The sequence below is a fragment of the Anser cygnoides genome, chromosome 2 (assembly GCF_040182565.1).
Source record: "Anser cygnoides isolate HZ-2024a breed goose chromosome 2, Taihu_goose_T2T_genome, whole genome shotgun sequence".
Lineage (NCBI taxonomy): Eukaryota > Metazoa > Chordata > Aves > Anseriformes > Anatidae > Anser > Anser cygnoides.
Genome location: NC_089874.1, coordinates 40,977,279 through 40,998,681, shown reverse-complemented (window position 1 = coordinate 40,998,681; position 21,403 = coordinate 40,977,279). Strand labels below are relative to the sequence as shown.

At 40.1% G+C, this 21,403-nt stretch overlaps 1 protein-coding gene across 5 annotated transcripts in view; it reads left to right on the top strand.

Moving 5' to 3' along the window:
* The window catches only part of THRB (thyroid hormone receptor beta), a 166,852-nt gene that overhangs the window by 89,994 nt on the left and 55,455 nt on the right, over positions 1 to 21,403 (top strand). The gene's annotated exons all lie outside the window — the stretch shown is intronic.

The window sequence follows — 21,403 nt, the reverse complement described above, 5'->3', positions numbered from 1 at the left end:
TCTGCTATCCTCTTTACCAGCCAGCCAAAATTCTTTAGACATTACAGTAAAAACGCAATATTAAATCATCAGCCTATACCTACAGCTCCAGTGTCGAATGCAGCGTGGCAATATTGCTTTATTCCTTTATTTTTATTATCTCTGGTAACAGAACTAGGTAGGAGCACTAGGATGAAATTCTAAATGGAAATATTACAATTCTGATTGAAAAATTCAATTCAAAACCTCTTGGGTGAGATAAGCCAGTGTTAGACGCAGGGGGGCAGTTCCCTGGTGCCCCCTATGTTCTGGGCCAGTGGCTCCGTGGTGGTTGCTGAAGCCAGCGGGTAGGGTGTGCTCCCCAAGAGCCAAGGGCCCCGAAGCCCTCAGCTGTGCCTGGATAGCCTGGGGTCTACAGCTGTCAGGTTTTCAGACTTTGGTGTCAATGTCCATCTGGGTTGAAGCTGTCCAACAGGCAGCAGGGACAGGGCAGGGGGAGGGAAGGTGATGGTGGGGTGGCTCACAGCCACTCTGATAAGCCTCCTTTCCTTAAGGCATTGCATTTTCCTTCTCTGCCCTATGAAGGTTTGAAGTCATCCATGATCTTGGAAGCCTTCGTTCTGGGCTACTCTTACGGTGATAGGTTCGTTGACTTCCTTTGCGATGAACTCCAAGAAAGCTTCCTTCACCACATCGAGGGCTTTCTCCTCTCTCCCCTTCCCCCGTTTGTTTTTATTGCATTGGAGAAAGAAGTAAAGAAAAAAATGTATGTGGGAAATAATCATCTTTAAAAAATAAATACAAAAAATCATAATTCATGATCATTTCTTCTCTGGCAGCCAGAAAACTCTGTCACATGTGCATAAAGAGCTGACTAGGGTGATGAGTGTTACCGAACCACAGCTACGGGTCAGTGCTGTGAAGTGGAATGAATGGGAATAGCGAGTCAATTACAAGCTGGGATTGTGTTTTTCATCATGCAGGTGGAACAGCATGGCTTAACAGGGAGAAGTCAAAATTTTCAAGCCTGCTCTGGCCCTCCAAGGGGAGAAGTGATTTGGGGGAAAAAATGTGATCCAGTTATCTACTTGGATCTCCAGAACATTTCAGTAGGCTTCTTTTAGGCTCATAAAGAAGTAAAGCTGCCGTGCGATGAAAGGGAAACTCCTGCCCTGAATTAATAACAGGTTAAAAGTTAGGAAGCAAAGGGGAGTAAATGGTCAAGTTTTACAATGGAGGGAAGTCACCAATGGAGTCCCGTAGGCATCTGTCCAAGAGTCTGGGTGGTTTGATATATGGAAAAGGGGGGCTAAATTGAACTAGTAACGCCTGCTGACAGTGCTAGAGTCAAATGAGAAGAGTTGCAGAGGGATCTCACCGGGTGACTGGGCAATAAAACAGCAGAGGTAATTCAGTGAGAGTAAATATTAAGATTTTTACATGGCGAAGTTATGGTCATGGTGGACTAGCTAGCAGTCAGGCAGAAGGCGATAGTATTTAATAGATGGTAAGAACTGAGTGTCCATCAAAAGTCAAAAACAAGCATTGGGAATTTTTTGGGAAGGAAATAAAGGAAAATGCCACGCTCTCCATGTTTCACTCTATATGTGACTGTATTCAAGGGATGGGATCATTGTCTTCTGACCTATGGGATTTTTGTGTCTGCAATGTTAGAGCACATAACAGCTCTAAGTAGAATGCCCTTTGGGAAAGGGGCTTTGCAGAACATGGTATTTTCCATAAATAGGTTAATCATTCTCTGGCATGATCTAGAACCCCTGTAATACTAAAGGATGGATGAATGTAGACTCTGAATTTTATTATTTACTATTTTTCCGATATTAATGCTTATCAGTATGTTATGTTTTGATGGGACTATCTAGCAGTTAATGTTGTTGGTAATTAACAAGGGAAAAATATGAAAAAATGTATCTGAAAAATGAAAACCAATGAAGCCCTATCTGTATGAAATCTCATGCTGGAAAGAATTACAAATGTGAATAGCTTTATGCAGAGCAGAAGCCCTGCTTGGTAAATATGGATTGTTTGGCTGGGGAAAGTTATACGTACTTTGCTGTAGCGTGCGTGTCTTCCATTATGTTTTATGCCAGGATGTGGTAGTCTCAAAGGACTTCTTGAATGGGTGGATTCAGATGTATGTGCACACAAGCATTATACCGATCAAACTGTGTATTTATTCCTTTAACTGAGCAGCATAACCCAGCAGAACTTATGACTGTAGATATTAAGCACGGACACGTAAAACTAATTACTATGCCAAAGATACTTGCAGGTACAATAGCTGTTATATATTCTGTATATGTCTCAGTTGTTCTAGTTTCAAACTTGCATGGTAAGTGCAGTATGCATACTGCGCTTAATGATTTCCCCTTTTCCCTCCCCGTCCAGCTGAAGATTTTAAGTGTTTAATGGAAGAAAAATACTCTAATCACGAGTTTATGAAGTCATCAGGTCTTTGGATCATTTCATTTACGATTTTATGTTTTATATGATGTTTAAAGTACCCTATTTCTAACAACAAAATTGAAAAATTCTTTGTGTTACCCACAAAAGGCTACATATTATACTGACCAAACTGCTCTTCAGAATCCTGTAGTTGCATTTAAATAGCTTAAAAGATTATTGTATGCCTGATACAAAAGAGGATAGGTTATGATAATGTTGTTTTAATGTTCATTTAATATACATAGAAGCAGTAAGTAATTTTACAAATTGCATATGCTCAAATTGAAATAGAATAAGACTGTAGTTGAAGAAAAGCAGAATGAACTGTGATAATCAATGTAATGTTTTTCATGGCAAAAGTGGTGCAAAGACTGCAACTGTATAAATAGATTGTGCGTAATGAAAGAAAATGTTATTTCTGCAATACTTAATTTCTCATTTTTCTCTGACATTTTGAATAAAGCCTTAGTCTGTAGGAAAAAAAAAATGAAATATCAGAGGTAAAACAAAAAGATAAACTTTGTCTTCAGTATCTAGTTTCATTAACTTGATTGGGCATTACTCGGAGCAGATCCATTTTTAGTATATTGCATTTGCACACTGACCTTTAAAATGCTGTGAATGAAAACTGGTGCTGTGATGTCTTGATTATTCCCATAAAGTAACATTTAGGACTTCACTTAGATATATTCTTATGTGAAAAATAATGACATCTAATCCGTTACAATAATAAAAATGGGACATTTTTCTTCCAGGTAGTTGAAAAAATGGTCCAAAGCTAGGTCTTATTTTTCTGAAATACTGACTGACATTCTCTGGCACTAAATGCTAAACTGTTTGAAAGTTTAACCATCGTACGCAGTATAGGTCTAGACATCAGGTCTAAAATGGGGGAATGCATAAGTTCAAGGAGTACAACCAGAAATTAATTTGGAAAAATATCAGATAAAAACTTGAGGCAGAGTAGCTACTCCAGATGTACTACGTAACTGGGCACTTTTATTCTTCTTTCAGGGTGATCTCAGCATAGTCTAATTTGAACTGAAGGAAGCAGGCTTACTCCAAAGGAAAGCATCCAGAATAGTTAATGTGTAGATTGCATTAAGTAATGACTGAAAGACTTACACATCACGATGTTGTCCCGCTGAGGTCCCAGCTGGAGTACCTGCTGAGCAACAGGAGAGTCTAGATGAGAGTAAGAAATATTAAAGGCTTAGGAAGCTTGAGTTCTGAGCAACAAGTTAGCAAAGCACAGCTGCTTAGTTTTGCAAAAGGATGATTGGGAAGGCCATGCTACTAGTTCTATAGAAATGCCTAAAGGTTAGCTGTGAAGGAGAGGGAAAGCCAGCGCTGTTTGTGAATGTGGCAGGACGCCCACTGGGAAATGAATTTGCAATAGGAGAGCTCTACACCGGGGAAAGAGGCTCTAACTGAAGAAAGAGATGAGCAATAGAAAAGGTTGTTTTACAGTAGATGTAGTGTTTGAAGCTAGCATAAATGGCACTGTATTTACGAGAGACATGCACCAAGTAGCAAATCTCTTTTAGTCCCACATGGTGAGGTGTACACCTTGTCTCATGCAAGACATTTACAGTAGTCCCGACAGGTGACCTGTAGTATATCAGTATTTATATAAAACCTGATAAGATGAAAACCTTTTTAAACTTTCCTGCTTTTCACTACTTCACCCTGTCCCAAAACGACTTCTTACAAATCCTGATCATGAATCTCAAATCTGTGGTGGTACCCATCCTGCTGTCGTGTCAGATGGGCAGACAGCGTCAATCTGCTGCTGGGTTGGAGCTGGTGTCTGCATTGAGAGGGTGAACTTCAGACTTGTTGAAACAGCCAGACTCCACTGAAAGCCGTGATTAAGTTCTTAAAGCAAAGCCTAAGGGTTTTTCATTGCTGTATACTAATGGGGGAAAATACATGCAAATTGTACAATTTCAGAGAGACTATTCAGTGTTTAACTTTCTGCTATGTCTCTTGGAAAGAGACTGCAAGCTTTCTGTCCTTCACACTTGAATGTTCATTCTGAATGGCATTTGCTGTACAGCCTACTGTGGCACCTTACTTAATTAGCACTTGCTGCTTTTCTTCCCTAAAGAGAATTGTGATAGTGGCAGACTTTATGTCTTGGCTACCAGAGGGTTGGGAAGGCTCCTGTAACTCTTACAGCTGATCAGCTGAGACAGTCTGGTTGCCCATGGTTCCTAATGAGCAGCACATGACACAGTGCAGAGAACTGGCAAGATTAACGAACCCGGTTTTCCTTAACAGCAGGGCTGACTTGCAATGGCAATGCAGAGAAGGACTGAGAGTGTTAGCACATTCTCAGTAGTGTGGCATTATACTGAAATTAAAATCATTTGCAAGCAGCTACAGATATATGTAAAAATCTAAGGCTTATATTTGCAAATTGGAATTCATGCAAGTGATGATGGACTCAACATTGCTAGAAGACTGAAACCCTACAGGGGGAGTCTGCAACTCACCTTGTCTTGGGAAAGTATTCCCATTTGGGAAAGCAGACCAGAATATGCTTCCCTGTAGAAGTGTTCCCAGTTCTCTTGGCAACATCCAAGGATACTTTTTTTTTTTTTTCTTAGTTAGGGTCCCTGGCAGTACTTTTGTGACATTTTTAAGTCATCCTGTTATTTCTCTTAACAAAAAAAATATTATTGTGTAAAAATCCTGAATTAGTGCTAATTCTGATGTTTTCTGATCAGCAGATTCCTCTTAAATCTTCCTCCTTATTGGTGACATTTGTTTTCTATGTGCCATTCTTTGGAAAGCTGATGACATTTGCTATGGTTTCTGATTAAGAATGTGCTAATGCCAGATCTTCATTTGAAGTTTGGGATTTGGCAATACAAACAGCTGTAAGGGAGTATAATCTTTAAATGCTGAGGACAGAGAGAGTCTCATTTGAGCTGAATCACATATTATAACTATTCAAGTCATACTTTGGCAACTAAAGTGCTTTAAAACACCCACTGCTTTCTTTATATTTCCTGACTCTTACGGAAGACCAGAAAGATAAAATTTTAGGAGTTTGTATGAAGAAGGAATGAAAGAGGACTAACAAACTGAAACAGGCTTTATTTCTTTCATGGAGAAACCAGTGACTTTGGAGCTCAAAATGCTGAGTACAGTGCAGGAGTCCTTTGTAGGCAAATACTTGAAGGCTTTGCTTTGTGATGCCTCTTTCTCAGAGTCTGAAGGTTAGTTTATGGCACTTACACATGGACCCAGTCCAACTGCCCATAGTGAGAAATACACTGGAAAGAAGTGGAGCCAAGTTGAACCCTACAGCTAGTGAATTTGGGCTGGACATTGCACCGTCTCTGCATGTCAGGATTCACATCCACAACCTTGATTCTGGAGCCAGCCAAATCAGATCGGTGCCCATCTCCCAAACCCAGGCGTATATTCCCTGTGTACATTGGGTCGGGGGGACAGCATTGAGTCTTTCCTGTTCCAGTCCCTCGTCTTCTTTCTGATGGGAACTCTGGCTTTGCGCCTCCTTGGTAGGCAGGTAGTGTTGTCCGTGGCAGGGTCTCTCTGGATCCCAGCTGAAACTGTTCTTTTTATATAAAATATTTAAATATTCCCTAAACCTGCAGCTAGAAAAATGTCAGTCTCTTCTGGGAGAAGTCTGTGTAGCATGGTACAGATATCAACCTAGAGTTGTTTTACATGGATTTAAAAAACAGAACTAAACAAAATATCCATAACCTGTGAAAGAACACAGAGAGAAACAAATAATCCTAGCACCGAGTGAGGGATTATTTGGTGAATATGTAAAAGCATTGATTTCTTCAGGGGGTGAAGTACATGGTATTAAAAAAATTCTTAAGTGTATTGCAGAAAGCAGCTATCCAATTCCAGAACAGCTGAGACTTGTCATTGATATGTGCTCGTATCCTTGTAAAATTTCAGATGAAGGCCTTTGAGTGCATTTGAGTTGCGAGACGGTGTGCTAGTAAGGGTTATGGAATTGCAAATGAGCACCGCACTCCATCTTCTCCTGGGTGGTGTAGGCAGATTTCGGCTCCAGGCTGCTGCCTACCTTGCCTGCTGTCTTAAGCTCTCGCTGCTTTTCCATGAAAGAATATAAACAGTGGGTAGAAGTTCTCTCAAGTTAAATGGGAACAGGATCAGGCTGTGATTCAGGATCAGACTGCTTGTCAGTTTTTACTTTTTGCAGAGTTGGAGTGCTTCAGTTGCAAATCTCATCTTTTGATGGGCAGTCACCCATATATTCAATGTGTTGGGTTTTTTTTGAAATGAAATCATTGCAACTTTTTTTTCCCATCTGATTTCTTTCATTTAAAAATCTCTTGGGAATTCAGTAGTTTCTAATGAGAAACAAAAGTTGTTAGACCTGCACGTCAAAACTTTTCTCCCCAGTGCAACAATAAAAAAATAAAAAATGCATGCAGGTTGTTTTACTTTATTTAGCTTGTAAATGTGATTTTTTGACACTGCATGTAGTTTGTTCTTCCAACAACCAACTTCCAAACTATTGTCTATTTCAATAATGCACAAATACCAGCAAATGGGGCTTTTTCTGTAGCAGTTTAAAATCTTACTTCTGTTGAAAAGTAGACTATGTATAAAATATCCCTCATCATGAGTGTGTGTTTAAAAAAGAATCTATTGTATTGTTAAATATTCTAGTAGGCTGCTAACCAAAAAAAAAAAAATGCTGGCAATTGTGAATATCCAGTATCCAAGATTCTTCTTAGGAGTGGCTGGATTCTCCAGTGCTCCACTGCTTTGTGCAACTCTTTGCATCTGTAGCATTCAGTACTGCTTTGCTCTGTTGTAAAGGCAAATGTGAGATAAATGCAGGAGGTGCTATTCAGTTACGGTGTCTGAGGAAAGGGAATTGTTTTTCATAAACACTCTGCAGTGAGTAAGAGATGATCTGTTTAGTGAAGTTTCTGGGTTTACATCCACTGTAGATGAATTGGTGTGGAGCCAGTCAGATTTCTTTCGGGAAGCTGGTCTCTGGATTTTATTAAGGCTTCTCCTTACTGAAAAAGCCCATTTTTCTTCTTGTAGGATGCCCCTTTTATTTTGGAGGATACTGACACTTGTAGACAAATTCTTTTTCCTCTCAGTTATCTCACTTCATCTTTGAAGCAAAAATTCAGAAGTCTAGCTGGCAATCAAGCAGCACATCTGTCTGCTGTAAATCTAAGCCTTGGTTATTTCACTGATCAGCATCAGTGGTCTATGCTCTGAGCTGGGGAGCTTTGGTTTTGCGTATCTCTGAGGATAATATGTTATGTACTCCTTTAATTTGTGCAGTATGTAAAGACAGTAATACTTGCAAGGAAAATTGTATCTGCATGAAACTAACTGGAAAGTGATCTAAAGGTTATTTTTAAAAAGTGCTAGTGGAAAAACAGAATCTGAAAGGAAAAGGCTTTTTTTTCACCAACTCCCTATTGCCACAAAAATATAATGCTACAATATAAGAATGCAATAATTTCATGTAGCATTTTTTTTTGTGAAGAAATATGTGCAACTCAATTTCATTACCCATTCTACTGCTTATTTAATTTGAAGGCGCTAACTCCTTTGTGACTAGGCAAGCAGTGAAGTGACTTCTGATGATTTTGCCAGCATACATATGTTGTGTAGAGGCATAGAAAAATAATCATCTCCTTCTAGCTGGTGAAATTATCCTGGCAAAGTCCCTAATATTTATGAAGCTATGCCAATGTAAAAGTGCCACTGGCTCCGTCAGTTTAGATGCAGCCATTTAGGGAGATAACACAGGTGGTGGGAGAGGGTTTCCTCCAGCTGGTGAGGTCGGGAAGAGGCTGATGCTGTCAGCATTGGCATGGGCACCACCACGGCAGCATACCTAATTTGTATTTCAGACACCATTACCTAGGTAATCATGGCCTTACGTGATGTTATAGGTCCTGCTGGCCTTGCAAGGTTGTGCTACCCAATGGGTCCCCTACTCTCCCTTTCCCTGATCTGTGACACTTGGCCACTTGTTGCATAGCTCCCCTTTACCTGTTGGTGAAATCCAGCTCTCCGTACTTTCTGTTAGCTTCCCACACTGGTGGCTGTCGTGTCTGCCAATGCCTGGTGTCACGTCCGTGGTTTCTCCTGCCTGCTCAGCCGGCTGGTGTCTTCACTAGGGGCAGGGGCAGCATTGCTTAGCCCGCCCAGCATCTTCCCCGGGGTGGATGTTGGAGGTAGGGGTGGGTTGGGATCCACATCTGTTTCCAGCATCAGAAAGAAAAGAAACTTTACATATGGCGATGGGACTGGGAGAGCGGTGGCTGGAGCATCGTTGGCTGCCACGTGATCAGTGGCTGAGGGCAGCAGCTTGTTTGAAACCCAGAGGCGTGAGCCAATTTGGCAAGGTGTCAAAAAGGAGCTGGGCCATGGCACTCGGCAGGCAGGCAGCTTTGTCCCTAGAGGTAATGTCCCTAAATGAGGTAGTCCTGTGGACAAATATTTTGGGCCTGACTTTGAAAAAGCCACGTCGCTGCTAGTTTTGTTGCTTCCAAAGGGTACATTATCCAGCAAAGGACCAACCTCTTTGAACCTGGTGAAAGAAGTACAGCAAGTAAGAGCGAGGCAAAGGAATAAACTCAAACTGGCAGAGAAAAAGGCTTTCCTTTGTAAAATATGAAGGCCTGGCTATTCGCCCAGATAGACTGCATAAAGTAAGGTAAAAGTTGTATAAAGGTTGCAGGAATGGCAGTCCCAGTAGACTTTATTGAGTCTGCTCAATAAAACTGAGTGCGCATGAAGAAGTAAGTATGGAATTTGGCACGAGGAGCTACTCTTTGTGTCCTAATCCATGCTAGAGGAACGTGGTACAAAATAGCTGACGTCAATAGAAAGACTCCCTCTGCTTCTGTGGGCTGTAGAACAGACCCTTATCTTTTCTCTTATTATCTTAATGCTGGCAGGATGACTAATACTGACAGATATCCTGGTGCTGACAGTGACAGCTTAAATCTGTCCTGGAGAATTGAACAGAGTATTTCTTTCTACAGCTCTGTAGGGTTTTCATGAGTTGTAGCCCATAACTACAACAAGCACAAGGATGAATAAAACTGACATGAAGAAATAGACCTAAAATGTAGTCAACGGATATATGAGTGAAAAAAGACGACTGGAAGAGAGACATGTATTTTGGCTATAGCTGTTGACCACAATAGCTGAGAAATAAGGCCCTGTGTGGTTGTGAATTCCTGCAAATTGATGGATTATAGTGATATAGTGATGTCAGTTTGTTCGGGAGAGGATGTATTTCTGTATTACTAAAATATTTTCAATGATCCAGTGCTGTCAACTTCAAGCACTCAAGAACTGTATGTCGGGTCATTACTGGGAACTCTGCTTTTTCATTCTGAATTTTTAAGACTTGTTTCTTTTTATTGTCTGTATGTGAGCAAGGACAGCACTGCAATATGTTCCATGGACAATAAAGCTGTAGTTCTTGAGCCTGTTCAGAAAATCCTAATGGTGTAAAAATCTCACTTAGTACAGATGTACAAAGATGTTTTCAAGGAGAGGGGAGAGAAAGAAGAAAGGGAAAAAAAAACTTCTAAGAGATACTAGGAAGGTTTGTGAAATGGAGGAGGGTATAATCAAAGAAAATCCTAATTCTAAGTCATTATAAAGAACCTGATGAAGTTACTGAAGAATCTTAAAGATACAAAAAAAATCTTAAAAGCTAATACATTTTTTGTTTACCTTTAAAATTGAACTGCTTTATCATTCAGTCCAAAGTCTGAATGACAGCTAGTTGATGGCAGAACAGGAAAATAAATCTATGAATCCTGTTCTTATAAAATTTTCCCATAAAAAGCACAGTTGGTTGCAGATACTTTCCACATATGAAAGGGACAAGAAGTTTTCTCTCATTCTGTTAATACCTTTGGGGGCTTTCTAATTAATCTATTTATCTGCTTCTCATTCTAAAGATACCCGACTTTGATTCCCACAAAAGAACAGCTCAGGAACTACGTGCTCCTTTTTTTTTTTTTGTTTCTTCTCCACAGAAATTTCACTATGAGCTTTTGTAATTGCCACATACTGTATCTTGGCACAAAATACTACCTCTGCTTATGGTTTGCATCATTAAATATCAGATTGGCTGCTCATTGTGTTTATAGGATACAACAAGAAATAGCCTGCTAAATCTGGCTGGTTAGTAAAACTGGTGTTCATTCAATCACTGTGCTACCGTGTTTCCACATCATAAAGAGAACAAAATCTCATAAAACTAATAAGCTGTAAAATAGAATTAAAGTCAGTGGCAAAAGATATGCCCAAATGTAGTAAATAAATTATAGACTTCAGAAAAGTTATTCTTAAAAACAATCCCCAAAACAAAGTAGACCAGAAATCTGTGAAACTGCTTTGAAGTTTAAAAAAAAAGGGGGGGGGGGGGGGGAATAGCATGCCAAGTATACACAATATTAATAATAGCAATCCTGATGGCTTATCTGTAGATCTTAGTGGCGTACTCTTGGAACTTAGGTGAGTATTATCATCTCCACCTTTGGATGAGGAAGCTGGGTTACTGTAAGAATAAATTTTCAACACAGAACACAAAGCAGTGCTGACTCCAATTCCCATTCCAATTCCCAGCTTTAATTATTTTTCTCTGAGCTTCATTTGTTTCTCTTCATTATACAGAACTTGTTCTTTCAGCACAAGGTAATTTGGATAGCATTGAATGTAGATTAGATCCATATATTAATACTTATGAAACTGATTAATTCTAAAATTGTTCTGATAGATTAGCTCCTTCCCATCACTGGACGGGAGGCTGCCTACATCCTTAATTTAGATTGGTGTGTCATTTTTTAATATTTTATTGCTCAAGACACTGCAGAAAGCAAAAGGAAAAGGATGTCCCTGATGCTTTTTTAGCATGGTTCCAGATATTCCACGTAATTCCCATCAGGCGTATCACTTGTGGGATCAAGAATTTCCACTGTCCTTTTCAATATCCACGTGATGCTGGTGAGATAGATCAGGGGAAGCCTGCTATCAGCAGTGCAGAGATGACATCCCGTTCTGCATCTCCTTCTGAGACATGAGGCCTAAAAGCTGTCCCTGAATGCCTGGCTAAAATCAAACTGCGTATTAGTTAAATAGAGATGACACTAAATGCAGGAATGAAATCCACTGAAAAAGTACCAATTTCCATCATGTCTTGTGCAATACATTTACATAAAGCTTTAGAACGGAACACTCTAAAATATTTTAATGTGTCCAATATGCTGTGCTGCTGGGTGCACACCCCATTTTATTGCTCCTTGCTCCGGGGCCTTCATTCCGGGTCAGATTCAGTGTCTTCCTGCTGACCCTTGAAAGTCATTTGGGTTTGGCATTTTAAAAGAGAGCTCTCTCTGAACGGTGATCACCCTTTGTAGCAGCTATGTTCGTCGAGGATTTATTCTTCCAGTGACAGGTACACACGAGCAGTAGACAAACATTGAGTAATCAGGGCTGTAGGCTTGGCGTTTGGTTTTGGGACGGGGCAGAAAGGTCTGATTTCCTTCGGAGATGCACCGTGCAGCTTTCCTGCTACACATCCATACAAACACAGCAAGGAACTGGAACAGAAGGAGAGAAGAGACGAGGGCAACATAGAAGGGAGGAGAAAAAGGCATGAAGGGAGGGGAGAGAAGGGAACTGTGGTTTAAAAGAAAAGCGTAGTCCACCCTGCTAACTCAGGAAAGCAGAGAAACTCAGACTGACACCCTGGTGAAACCTCAGTCATGTAGCCATCAAAAAGTACTGGGGCAGTGTAGCACTGAGAGGTTAATAAGCTTAATGAAGGGGGTGGATAAGATTTCCCTCATGTAATTTTTGGTGTGTTCTCTGGAAAGTGTGTCTGGTCATACATTACTGCTTTGACAAATACATGCCTGAGGTCCCAATACGTTACCTCTGATAGGGGATGGATGCAGGCAATAGAGAAGCTGGAAAGATTTGAGGGTACCGAGCCAATGACTGGCAAACCAGAAGAGCTGCAAATGACCACCTCAAACGTCAAGCATAGTAGGGGGTGAAGAGTAAGGCTTTACAACTGCATTTCTCCCTCCTCACTCTTTCCCTGCCACTCTCCTGGAGGCTTGGGCCTGTTTTGGGGTTGTGTCCAGTGTGAGTCTGTCTCAGTGCACTGACGCACAGGCCGCCCTCAGAGCTGTCCGCTTCCTAAGTCATTATCTTCCGGTAATTTGGTTTTCTCTATCAGTCTGAGCTTCTAGCAGGCCTGCTCAGATCCCCATCATTTCAAGATGGGTCATATAATGCTAAGCATATTCAGAATACAGCTATCAGGAACATCTGAGTCATAATTTAATTCCATGGCTGCATCTTTGCCCCTATTCCCCTCTACTAATCAAATGTAAGCTTTCTGATGTCATCATTCAGCTCTGTACAACAAGTTTAACTATTTTTTGAGCTTTTGATCGCTTCTCGCTGACAGGCTGTGATGTTCTTGAAGGCTAGCCAAAGGCTCCTCATTACGAATTTTAAAGTCACCGCTTTGCCTTCCTGTTTCATGACAAGGTGAGACCCCCCAGGTGTGCTGCCCGTGGAGGTAACCCACAGTTACGTTTAGTTAACTTAGCAGAGGTGTGGACTTGTTCTTGCTGGGAACACATTCTCACTTCCAAGGCATCAGTACTAGATTCTTAATTTTATGTAATATCAAAGGGAAGTTGGACCTTGCCAATTCATATCGCCGTTCTCTAGAACATACACCATGCACTCTTTAGTGCCTCCCCTCTTATGTGAGGATCTAAATACTGAAAAAATTATAATGAATTGTGTTTTCCTTAGTTTTCCTTTGTATCCCTCAAGAAACAAAATAGCGCCCAATGCGATGTATGTATACAAGGAGTAAAAAATGCCCTCTGATATTTGCAGTAAACTTTTCTCCATTGGAAATGTGCCATTAGATGTTAAATCACCTAAGGAAAGCAGCTTAGCTCGTCATTATCTTAAGCAACTTCAGCAGTTTTGCAGAGAGCCACCTGTAACTGTGTTTCAGCAGCTCCACGTTCATGACCCCATGCAACCATACTAGGAACTAAATAGATCCTACTTACTAGCAATTAAAGGGATTTAATTTAAAATACAGTGACAGATGCATAACAGGTTAATTACAAAATAAGTAATTAGCAAATAGGATGAAAAAGGTTAAAAGGTTGTGGACTTCTGTTCTTTGCTTGGGAGAGATAGCGAAATCATCAGCGATTAAACTTTTTCTTTTGATTTCTGGGTCTGATTCTGCTATTGTTAGCTGCAAATGAGGCAACAAACAAGAAGGTAGGCTTAAAAAAATCACTGTTTTATAAGACATACTGAAAGGCCATTGTTAACACTGAGGCTGCGTGGTTTGTTTCCAGTCTGCACCCAAAAGTGGGCTTGTATCCATAACGCGTCTACTTTGTGCTAGGATATATGCCTCTTCAGAGATGTAGTAGTGGTAGTAGTCCTCTCTGCTATGTGCGCTGGGCCCCAATAAGGTCAGTAAAAACAGTTTGAAGAGTGGTTGAGATTAGAGCATACCTCTTAGGAAAACTCTGCCTGAATTAAACGAGTGAATTATTTAGTTGGAAATATGCCATAATGTGTTTGTTCTCAAAAAGTGAGGCTAAAAAGGGATAGGACTTTGAACAGGGTAACTTCTGACCTGTGAAAATCCTCAGTTGAAATCCAGTTAACTTCATGCGATGCTGCACCCTGCTAGAGAGGGTGAAAGCAATTTTCTGTTAAAATCAGCAAAATAAGAGCTTTTACTTCATTTTCGCAAGTATCATTCTTTCTCTCCATGACTCCCATCTGCCCAAAACCATAAGCAAATGGGCATTTAGATAGTTTTAATACATTCATATTTTATGACCACCAGCTTATTGCCAGGTAACTTGAAACTCTTTATTTATCTATAATAATTATAAAATATATTTATGTATGTATAAAACGTGTTTTGTATTTTGAAATTTCAGAGGGAATGTTTGCAGAAAGGTTTCTCCAACTTGAGCCTAATTGTTACTGAAGTCATTGAATTTTTCTTTTGAAAAATAAGCTTTTGGGTAAACCTCAGAAATAGCAATATGGGCTTCTCCATTTCAAAATATCAATTAAAACCAGGCAGGAATACTTTTTAAATATAGCTGCCCTCTAACCTAATTACATGTCCACCAGTAACCATTAGCATAATTTAACTGAATTTCCCATAAGTCGCATTCTTCCATCATCCCATGTTGTCTTTTGAACGTGGTCATCATGTGCTCGCTTTCCTGTCACTTGGCCAAGCCATAGTTAACTCTGAACTGATACATGTCAGTCCAGTCCCGTAATCATTTAACTGTACTTGTCTGTCCTTCCTCTTCTGTAGTCGATGCTTCAGGGATTGTGCCGCCTTCAGGGATACTACCTGCCCTGCTTGACATAAGGCCTGAACATACACATCCAGAAAGGTGCATAACATTCTTCCATCTTCTGTCTAATGCCATTTTCTTTTGAGCTGCTTCTTCAGTGGCAGTTGAACCCTCCAGGACCACCCATTTGACTTGAGAAATTGAGAAACAATCTGAGCAGATTTTTAGCTCATCTTTATCCCCCTACAATTGATTAGAGATATGTATTTCAGAAAACATCTGACTTCTTGTTCTCATCTGTTACCTTAATTTTGTTGAAAATAAGCTTCTTTATATTTTTTCCCCCGTTATAATTGAATTTAAGCTATGCATTTCAGGTCTGGAATCTGTGTTGAACATTTAAGAATTCAATGGTTTTGCAATTTGGCTATCAGTTTTTAGGATGAATAGATTCAGGTTTGGAAACTCATCAAGTCACCCAACATGCAAAACTCATGAGCCTAAATCCATAGCTGTAACCGCATCTCTTGTTTTCTTTTCCAAGGGTTTCTGCAAACTTATGTATATTTGCAGACTGTAACTCAAGGACTGCAATATAGGCAATGATTTTTCATTATTCAGAATTTCTTTTTGAAACCAAGTGGGGAACCTCTAAAGCTCTAGTTAAGAAAAGCAGAAAGCCTAAAGCTACATTAATTCTGCTGTTCATATCTGAACCCCTCAAAATAGCTCAGACAAATGCCAGTACCAATCTTTAGGGTAATGCTTATCCCCATCCAGGAGAGTGACATTTCTAGTTTGGAATATACTCATTTCTACTTCACTGATTTTTATTTTTTTTTAATTTTTTTTTTGTTGTTCATTTGTTTTAGGCACTTCACGTATATGATGCATTGACAAATTTCGTTTTTGTTAACAAGATTCATACAGGTACCTCCCCTCCTGACATTTGGAAAACATATTTCCTAATTCATATCACGTTGAGGGTGGAAAATCACCAGTTTCAATAGAAGTCTTTGAAATTTAGTATCTTTGGGCTCATCTTCAGTTAATCAGTTGTAGAGATTTACTGGGTAACGCAAGACAACCATCTAATACACGCTTCACAATGAGTAATAAGAGAAATTAGCATCAAAGATAAACTGTCCCTGGTTGAAATTTCAGTGAGAGCTAATGTTTCCTGAGTTGACAGAACAAAACAGAAAAACAAGAAAAGTTTTACGTCAAAGCTGTTGTCTGAATGAAACTCCCATACGCAGGACAATGAACATGTAAGGCATGAAGTGTCCCAAAGGCTCTTCAAAAAACACAGGAATAATCACTTAAATATGAGGCTTTTTATGCAATCCCTTTTGCTTTTCTGTCATCATTAGCCCTGCAGGATCCTTGCTCAATTGGATATTTAAGCAAGTATGTAGAGGTCTTTCCGAATTAAGGCTAAATCTCCAACGATAAACATCTCCCAGTGTACAGTTACAGATCAGCTACTCTTTTGTAAATCTATTATAGCTTTCACTGTAATGCTTCATGTTAAAAAAGTCCCACAGAGGGAATGTTTGGCATTAATGCTCCAAATATTCTACTTAATTTTTTTTTAGCTTTAATATGATAGGCACTGAGTTACGAAGTTTTCATCACCCGCACTGCAAACAGCAAAAGTGAGTGGAGGGGAGTTTGTACTGTCTGTAATTCCTCTATGCTGTAGGAAGACATTCATGCAGCTTGCAAGACTCCTTGATCAGTGGTAACCTCATGGGAGATGCAGCTCCTGTGAAAGGAGCTTAATTTTAAGGGAGGTGGTTTGTGAAAGCAAAACAGTGGTTATCAAAGCAGTGGCTAAACCGAGCTGCCTCCAGTTCTGCGCTCCTCTTATGCCCTCCTGTGTACACAGTCAGTAGGCCAAAGTGAAGTGCTAGGTACAGGAGCTTGCTGACATTTCTGCAAGGGCTTGAAGTAAAGCAAAGAGGAAGCTACACTGCACTGCTCTGATGCAGTATTGAGCTGAATATAAGCAGATTTCTTAGGGTGCATGCATTGTAGGGCCAGTCAACAGCTCCACACCGTGATGATCAATTATAAGTGCTTGGGGATACTCTGTGAGTGAGATAACATTTCGTTACTATGAATGGCGGGTGAAAGAAAGATCACTAACTCAGTTTTCTGCTTGATGGTGGTTTAAAGGTAAGGTTGCAGTCTTCCCCTGCATATTTTTCACAATTCTTATGTGCCTGTGTTTCTGGTGTGGTCAGGCTACTGGAGAACTGACTAAAATACTAAATACTAACGCTGCTGTGCAGCCTTTTCTTTTATGGCCATAATAAAACCAATTATTATATTTTCCATTAGTTTATAAAAGGATACATTTCCCAGGATATAATAAAACATTAGGTTCTGATGGAAACATAAAAATGACTTCTATCTTGCTGCAGTGCAGTGCAGCATTTTGTGCTGCTGTGGGGACACCTCCATTTTCTGTAGGTAATGTTCAACACAATGGCTTTATTATTCAGCCTGTCCTGCAAACAGTATGCCAGAACTGAAGTCTCACTGGTGTTGGACTACAAGAGGAATTATTTCATCTATCTGCATTAACATTGCTCGTCCTGCAGTTCTGCTTGTTGAAACCCAAGTGCTTTCAAAAACCTGTAAAGCAGTGAGGCTACAATTATAACTTATCAGACTCATTGTCTGCATATAATAATTTTCTGGCTTTCATGCTGTAAAATAGCTGCTGAAGCCTGCACGCTGTTGAGCAAATATCACGTTGTGGTCAGATCCTGACTGATGCAGAGTTTTTATAATCTTGGCTTGTTAGTGCTCAGCAATTTTTAGAGTGCTTAAGAAGCAAGTTAAAATAGGAAATTCTTAGCCTGAAAGGTAAAAAATCAGTCACAGATCTGGGTGAGAAATTAAAAATAGGATTACATGGAACTACTGAATGTTCATATCAGAAAACTCAGTAACTCTTTGCCTTTTTAATAAAGCTTTTCAGGATAAACTGCAAATGTTTATATGGATAATGCATTTCATTTTTGATTTTGTACTTTATTGCACTTTTTTAATATCCTTGTGGGTTGAACTAGGCTAGCAGTAAAAAACACGAATAAAAGTCTGCTTCTGAACTTGTGTCTACAAGCCAATCCTGATGGGGGCTTTTCATTAAATTCATGTGAAAGACTACATAGATTTTTATTTTTCATATGATGCACAGTTGTTCAGTGTATTTTACAAGTGAAAAGATACTCCTTGCTCGTTATACAGGTATCATGTACCATAAGCCATGGCCTAGTACATTCTCTATTGAATATGTATCAGTACAAAATTCTATGTATTACTCTGCTCCAAAAATATGAACTTTGATTTCCTGTTACATGCTGAAAACAAATTTAAAAGTTCAGTTTGGCACCAATACAGCCTATAGACTACCTTGTCATTTTTCCTGAGGTTGTTAGTTCAGATTTTTCACTAAAAATTAAGTTAAAGCGAGAGCAGCTTTCATGGAGGGAGTTTGCAGAACAAAAAGTACAGATGACACATCCAGTAATTCAGTGCCGCAAAGCCGAGATAGTCCCCAAGAAAAACAAGAGGCATAACCCATGCCAGGGCAGAGTAGGAGGGGATGGCATCCCAGCGCACTCAGTCTGACGGCACTGGAGCTTTTCTCCATGCTTCCTGAGAACGTTACAAAGCTGCTTCTTGGAAAGGACGTGTGAAAGCAAACTTTGAAAAGGCAAAGGCAGCGTGGAGGTGACGGGGCTCAGGGCAGGGCTTGCTCAAGTGGAGTTTCTGCTAGGAGGTACAAGAGCACGTCCCCATGAAGGCTATGATGTCCTCTGTCACATCCTCATAAAGGTCAGGATCATGAATCCCAAAATGTTGACTGGTATTTGAGATATTTGAGATTTAGCAAGAATTTTGTTCTCTCCTTGCTGGCTGGCTTTCGGATTATTTTTCCCTTAAGTAAGGCATGTATCTGTGTGATCAGTCTGATGCCCTCAAATGCTAGTGTCACCTCATGCATTCATGAGCTGACTTCCAAAAAAAAATCAAGAGATGAACATAACAGAATTGAAGACCTACATTTGTTTTTTTTCTCCATTTTTTTTGAACATCTGGGGGAGATCCACCTGTCTGTTACTTGATTTCAGCTAAGGCCTCCAGGTGCACTTTCAGATTCAAGAGTCAATCAAAGATGTTTTCAGAAAAACATGAATCTCCAACCAGAACGGACTCGAATTTGTTTATTCAGCACTTTTTTCTCTCTAGTTGTCACTATTTATCGTTCTGATTGCCATATTCTTAGTCTCTGCTTCCCTCACCATCTCCCATTTCCTCGTAGTCTTCTAGCCATCATATGTAAATGCACCCTGTGTTCTCCTATGTAATGTCTGGAAAAGACCACGTGGAAAGGAAGTCTGAGGCTTGCCAAGAAGCGCATGGTTCGTGTTGTGGACAGGAATCAGGATTCAAACCAGAGAATTGCCGTGCCACTGGCCTAGCAGAGAGTGGCAGCCACTATCGACATCTGAAGCAAAGGGGCAGGGATGAAAACATCCTCAACACCAGAGCAGCACAACCCTTTTGTGTACTCGCACGTTAATGCAATGCATTTGTATGAAGAAGGAGGCACCTGGTGAGAGTGGGAGAACACTTAACCACAGTGATTAATGTTAATTGGTTAATCACCTTTCATTATGGGAGAAGAAAGTAAGCACAATAATTGGCAATATGGCTTGACATCTTTGCTGGATTGGAGGCTGAAGGCTGAGAATGAATTTCAAATATGACCTTTTCAGGCCAGAGGAGATTAAGATCTCAAAGATGGGTCTTTTGGTTTTGATTTGGGACAAAACAGGAACATTATTTTCTCAGTACAGGGCTGCAGGTCTGAAGCACAACTCAGTTTAAAAATGGAATGATTGTTTTGCTACTACTATTTGAGGTATCCAGTGTTAGTGTGAGGACTGCCTTGTTAAAGAAGACGAAAACTGGGGCTGACCTCTAGTGATGGAGAAGGAGCACACTGCCCAGCTGCTGCCTCGGCTGTCCGGCAGGGAGATCACGCGGGATGCTGAGACAACCTCAGGACTTAGTCCTGCATGCTCAGGGCTTGTGACTCAGAGCCATGAGACCTTGGCTAGCTCGTTGTGGGCAAACAAGTGCTCAACACATAAAAGATATCTAACGAACGCTGCTCACTGTGGTGTTTATCAAAGCTTAAACATAAAAATTCTGTCACTTCTGGCAAGAGAGAAACTTAATCTGCAAAGTCTGTGAAGACTCCCAGAAATGATTGGCCTGATGCGATAGAGGCCTCGCCAGTGACTCATCTGACTCCCTCCCAGTCCTGTCTGGTCACGGACTTTTGAGTTGTAGACTCTGAAAAAGAATCCGATTTCTACCAACGCCATCCACATCTATGCCTTCAAGGGGAAACTGCTATAATTAATGTAGATACTGCTTACTCTTCTTGCTCGTGTAAAGTAGTGCACCGTGCTGGGCATTCACAAGACAGTCCAAGTTTTGGATACCAAAATGGATAAATAATTTACAGAATAATAGGCAAATACATTAAATAATAGTCCATGTTTCCACTGGTCTGCCACCTTCCTTCAAAGGAAAAATAGGAAATTTCTTCTGGCATATGAAGTGCAGGTTAAAAGCATACTTTTGAAAGCATTTCCAATACATTTGCAAAGTTTGTTAAAATCACTGTCAGGTACAAAGCAGGTATTACAAGAGGGCTCATTCACTGTTTACTTTAGCAGCTGCTGAATTGACCTAGTGGAGATCTTCTTGCTCAGGGTGCTGTTAAATACACACAGTACCACCACAACCTGTTCCACTGAATTCATTTTCCTAAACGCAGATAGGAGGAGAAAAAGAGGATCTTCGCTCTCTTGTTTCGAGCTGCGGGACACAGAAGACTGTGCCAAAACCAGATATGTTGGTATAATGCTTTAAACAAAAGACTATCTTTTCCTACAGTTGTTTCATAATTAGTTTTTTTACACAAGTGACAACTGCCTTCATGCCAAATCCTGGTCTCATCGGGAAAAATGGCAAAACTCCCAGGATGGCTAGAATTTTTCTCTTTATACAGAATTCATTGAGGAACTTTATATTTCTCCTTTTTTTCCCCTCATTTTTAATAGATTGGCACAAAAAACAATAATTTTAGGATTAGTAACTAATTATTTACAGGAGGGGCAGAATTTTTATTTAAAACAGTCAATTGTTTACTTCAAGAGCGCTTGTGTGTCACTGAGTCACCAAACCACAATTAAATTCTGGGAAATGGCTTATTGTTGAGGTTCTTGGGGTCCCATGACACGGTGGGATGGGTCAGATTCTGATTATAATTGGGGGCCTGATCTAAATTTGTATCCTCTTCACTCTTTTGATTGACAGACTGTAAAGGATTATGAAGTTCCACAAGATGTCAGTAGCAAAAGAAAAATCTTGTTGCCTCTGGTCGTGTTGTTTGTACATGGCAAATATCAGAGTATTTGCTTTTCCCCTAAGAGTTTAAGGAGATGCTGTCTTTTCTGAGAAGAGCCCAG